Below are 6,070 nucleotides of genomic sequence, written 5' to 3'. Positions count from 1 at the left end.
TATGACATTACACCTGAATGTACCGCTTCAACTACTACACTATGAGAACATGCAAAATAACTGAGAGGGAGAAATCATATCAAAGTCTGATCAAAGAATTTGTCCGCAGCCCACAGTCACATTTTCATTAGCTGTTAACACAGTCTAGTGCTATCACAGAGACCAGTGAGATATCTCAGGACACTTATTTTAGTGATATCTTTCAGGGAGTAGGAAAATGTTTTGCATACCATTCCAAAAACAAAATTTTACAGCACCTTTAATAGTAAATAACCCATGTGGCATAATGCTTGTTCAAGCTGTTGAGCTACTTTGATAAATAAAATCTTCTTTCATCCACATAAACTGCATGGAAATGTATGTCTGCCTGTCTCTCTCTAAGGGTGTGTTCACACTTGTAGTTCAGTTCTCTTGGTCCTCTTGGTCCAGACCAAAAAATAAATTGATACATTTAGTTCTGGTTCGCTTAGCGTTCACACTGGCATTTTTAACATCGAACCTAAAGATACGAAACAAAAGGCATCAGGAAAAATTCACAAACTGATTGGACAGCTTTTATGACGTAACTTAACGATCATCCAAAACAATGCTGGCTGCTGGGTGAAATGCGCTCATTATATTTATATATGTATATATGGTGGTATTTTTACCAGCTGAGAACAAACGAAGAGCAAATAAAATGTGTAAAGGAGTCAAAACAGTGCCAGGAATTCCTCCGTTGCACACACAAACAAAGATATACTGCAAGGACGGCTGACGGCGGTTCCGACGCCTGTACCGAACTGTAATGGGCAACATAGCACCTATGATGAGAAGAACCAGGTATGCTTAAGGTCAGTATTAGGCAAATTACTTTCTGTTTTTGGTCCGTTTAGATGTCTTGGTCCAGGTTGCGTTCATATATCAATCAAACTACACCAGAGTTCGTTTGGAAGCAGACTGAGACCCACTATTCAGGCGGTCTCGGTCCGCTTGTTTGGTGCTCACCAAGGTTCGGGTGACAGCGTTCACACTTGTTCAAATGAAACGCACTAACAGAGCAATCGCACCAGAGTTTGTTTTAATCGAACCAAACCTGCCAAATGTGAACACATCCTAAATGTCAGCATGGTGGTTGAGGATATTGCAGCAATTAGCTTTACGGCTCAGTGCACTGCTAATTGTGTAACACCACGTGTGAAAAATTATCATGTGTCGAAAATTAGGTCAAGCATTTATGATGTGTGTGTGGGTATATGTGGGTATGTAGGTGTAAAGGTGTGATCTTGGGCTTACAGGTTTCCTAACTCAAACTCCACATACGATAAAACGAATATAACTGAACCAGACAATCTTGGAAAAACAATTCCTTCCCCTACTTTGGGGGACAGGTAGATGTTGCATATGAAATTTATTGCTTACTTTGTTGAGCAAATGCTTTTCTAACCGTAGTATAGTTACTAAACTAAAGTCTGTAGAGCTTCTAACCAGCATGTATTTAGCATGTTAACATTCAGTTTCACTAGTTAGTACATAAAGAAATAAAGGAGATTTATTTGAGTTACATGTCTTAATTTTGTTTGGTCTACCCAATTTAGCTAGGTTCTTTCTACACAAAGTGTTTGTGTTGAGATTACATAGTAATTTTAAGTTAAGAAAACTAATTTCAAACACATGGAACCACTGTCCATGACTGAGTCATGTTCAGCCACAGAGCAATTTTTTCAGTGTAGTATAGAGTATCCATACTGAACACAGACATGTTTCTCATCATTTCAGAAATTCCCTCCAAAATGATTTGTACAGCACAGACTTTGGCTTGATAATGTTGGTGATATAAGAAACAATTATCAAACAGACCCCTCCTAACTATGCATTGTTTAGGACCAAATCTCTGTCAGCTCTTCAGATTTCAGTGCTGTGTGTTGCAGTCAACACAGAAACAATGTTATTCAGAGAACACCCATGGTGAGGAGACTGAACAGATGTTTCTAAAGGTTCAGTTGTAGGCCACTAACAAACAGTGTTACCTCTCCTGAGAATCACCCTCAAAGCATTCAGTGTGTGTAAATATCTGTTCGAAAGCAGTTTTATCCAGAGATAAGCATCAGAAACACAGATTTCCTATTCTAACAAGATTACACACTTTTTGCAAAGGAATTTAGCTGCATGGATGAGTCGTTAGGGTGGATCTACACTCACTGAGCACTTTATTAGAAACACCTGTACACTTACTTATTCATGCGATTATTTAATCAGCCAATCGTGTGGCAGCAGTGCAGTGTATAAAATCATGCAGATACAGGTCAGGAGCTTCAGTTAATGTTCAAATCATCCATCAGAATGGGGAATATGTAATCTCAGTGATTTCGACCATGGCATGATAGTTGGTGCAAGACGGGTTGGTTTGAGTATTTAGGTAACTGCTGATCTCCTGGGATTTTCACGCACAACAGTCTCTAGAGTTCACACAGAATGGTCCAAAAACAAAAAACATCCAGCCACCGGCAGTTCTGCAGACAGAAACGACTTGTTGATTAGAGAGGTCAAAGGAGAATGGCCAGACTGGTTCGAGCTGACAGAAAGGCTACGATTACTCAGATAACCACTCCGTACAATTGTAGTGAGTAGAATAGCATCTCAGAATGCACACAACATGTTGATGCTTGAGGTGGATGGGCAACAACAGCAGAAGACCACTTTGGGCACTTTATTAGGACCATGGTGTTCCTAATAAAGTTCGCAGTGATTGTATTTGCAGTTTTCATTGAAACAAAGCCAAAAAATTGCAAAGAAATGTGCATAATTATAATTAATTGCACATTTAATTAAGGTTGTAATAAAAACAGCAACAGTGCAAGTATTGCACAACAATACCAATGAGCTGTATCATACCTGTTCTGTAAGGAACATATAAGTGATCTACATAAGACGTCTACATAAGAGATGTCTGCACGTTAAGGGGCTTTTGAGATTGTTGTCTGTTTAGGTGCACAACTATACTTTATAGAGTTGCAATCTAGACAATTTGAATGGAGTTAGGAGAGGTAAAGGCTGTCTGAAGAGCAGTCTTTCCATTAAATGAATGAAAAAGTTCCCCTGCCTTTCTAAAGCTGCATTTGTTTGTTGAGAGTACAGCTCATAAAAGCTGGATGCGTTGAAATGCTGTACTTCCCTGAGGGCTATAATGAAAAGATATTCTCATTATCCTGCAAACTAACTGTAGTCTATCAACTAGAGTGAGAATTGCACATGATCTTTAGGGAGGAGGAAACTGCAAATGAAAGCTCCATGAAGCCTTTGTTCTTCCATTCAAGCTTTTATGTTTGCACCAGGGATCACAGCTCGTCATTGCCAAATTTCTTTGTAGTGTGTACTGGTCCCATAATTTGAGACTGACTTTCATTTCTGAACCATGCATCATATGTTATGTTTGTGTTATTGGGACATTTATGGACCCTTTAAGTTCTGTAGTTATATTTAATATCCCTTTTCTCGTTATTATGGCAAAACTGCACTGTTACTGTTACATATAAAAAAGGAGATTTGAGGCGATTTGCACCGCAAACAATGATTTCATTACACTTTTAAACAACTATGCTCAAAAAACGTTGAGTTTGCCAAACAGTGGTGACTTTCAATGTTGACTGTCAATGATTCGTGTCAGTGTTCCCCAATGCATTGAACTCAGAAGAGCATAGCTAGAGGAGACCAACTAGACCAGGCTGGGAGAACAGCTTGATCATCTTAAAAGAACTAAGGCCAGCAAACCAGCTTAGGCTGGTGCAAGCAGGAAAAGATGTGTTGAAGCCCTGATCGTAAGCATTGGGGAATGTTGACATGAAACGTGTGAAAATGCCTTTAAGGTTTCACACTTGGATATTGGCAGACAGTTGCAATGATCTATGTCACTAAAAGCTTTTGGACATGCACTGCAACAACTATTGGGAGCATCTTCACTGTTGTGGAAACATCTGCCCCTTGTGTACGGATCATTGCTTACAAACTGTACACACATACCATTTGTCACCTAAAGTGTGAAGAAACCAAGCGAAAGAGCCTGATCTGAGGCCCCCGTGCATTACAAAATGGACTGACTGCTGGCTCTTATGTTCAAAGCTTATATAAAAATTTTCTGACTGTCCCTGTGTCATTGCTGCCCATATTTTGCTATACAGCATGACTTGAGGCTTTGACCTTTCAGTGCTCATATACTATGAGGTAAATTTGAGGTCAGTGATAAATAAATAAACTTGGTGGTGCGGACACATGGTTATTTCACTAAGGTCACTGCGGCACTAAAAGGGCATTAATTAGCATTGGAAGGTTGAAGCTAAAGTACCTACTGAGACTTCAATTTACCTCAAATTTGGTCACTATGTAGCATGCTACGTAGCATCATCTGTTTTAACACAATAAATAAGAAACACCAGGTGTTAAATAAAAGTACTTTATAAACAGTACCTGAAATTTTGAGCGTATAAATTAAAGTGCTATGTTGACCCTGGTTTGCTGGTCTTAGCTGGTTTAAGCTGGTCTAGCTTGTTTAGCAAGTCAGCCTGCTAGTCTTCCAGCCTGACCAGCAGACAAGACTCATCTAAAACCAGCAAACAAACCAGTCAGACCAAAATGGGAGACTAGCTAAGACCAGAAAACTAGGTTTCATTTTAGTTTGTTTAAAATTGTTCTAAATGTTTACAGCCACTTTTAAATACCTTTACTGTAATTATTTGAGTTTTAATTTTGTGAATGTAAGCAAATTCATTGTAATTTTCATGACAACACCAAAGGTCATCTACATTCCCTATTTATGAATTTCATTCCATTTGACTCATGTAAAGGAATTTTGGATTTGCCCTCTAAACTGTTTCTGATAGGTTCGAAAATTTCAGCCATTACCTGAACAATCATACTAATTTCCATCTACTAATTATATATGTTTTATTCCCCATGGGGAACGTTTGGGTAAAGTTTTTGTATAGTTTGTATAGTTTATGTACAATACATTATTCAAAGATACATAACCTATCAAAATACAAAATTCCTGATTTATCAGACATGAGGAAATGCCAAATAATTCAAAAGGCAATACTTGTTTTCCTGTCATTCTAAATTACATTCAAGGTCTGTGATTTCCTTGGGAACCCAAAGCATTAGAATTACCATGTTAGATTCTCAGACTCCAAGACTGTTGTGTGGCCTAATAAGTTTTTGGTCATCCATAAACTAAAAAGTAAAAGCCTGAACCCTGCTGGAAAATCTTAAGACAGACCAAGCTGGTGTCCTATCTTGGCCAAGCAGGTATTTAGCTGGTTTAGTCTGCTAACTGATCTCCAGAAAACAAGCGTGACCAGGCTGGGAGACTAGCTAATACCAGCAAACCAAGAAGGTAATTGTAGTAACTTTCATACTAAATATCTACAAGGCTATCTATTAAGGGAGTGAGGGAATCTTCAGTTTATGTGTGATCCTGCCATTGTTTTATTTTGCTTTAGTTTGCTTCATATGCTCCTTAGAGAAGAGTTTTATCTGGCAGCACTCACATTAAATTTAGGTCAATTCACTGACCTACTTTATACTCTACGATGATAATTACACATGGCAGTCTTTAACGAGACCAACGTTTCACAATCCTGAATGGAGCTCAGTGTGTGTTTGTGTGGTGTTTTGCATTCTTGATCTGATTTGAAATTAATGTTTCTTTTAAAACACCCTCATCAAATGAATAGCCATGGGTACAGTGCTGAATGCCAGCTTTGGTTTGGCTAATTCAAGAGACGTCGGATGGTTTAGGGGAAGGGATGCAAGTTATCTGACCGGGCTAATTTTCTGACAGAGTGAATTTGTGAGAATGGACAAAAGGACGAAGGCAAAAAATTTAAGTATCATGCCTTCAATGTTTTCTTGAGCAGTTGACCAGCAGTCAAATGTTTGGAATGGAATTCAAGCGTACTGCTTTGTTAATACTGCAAAGTATAAAATGTGATGTGAAACAGAGTGGATTTTACAATGATTGATGGTTCCAGTTATCATTTTGCAAATTAAAATAGTTTCGCAATTTTAATCTAATTTTGGATGTCTGAACTTTTGG

This window comes from Myxocyprinus asiaticus, chromosome 41 (genome assembly GCF_019703515.2).
Source record: "Myxocyprinus asiaticus isolate MX2 ecotype Aquarium Trade chromosome 41, UBuf_Myxa_2, whole genome shotgun sequence".
NCBI lineage: Eukaryota > Metazoa > Chordata > Actinopteri > Cypriniformes > Catostomidae > Myxocyprinus > Myxocyprinus asiaticus.
The sequence above is the reverse complement of the archived record's forward strand: the minus strand, read 5'-3'. Positions refer to the sequence as shown.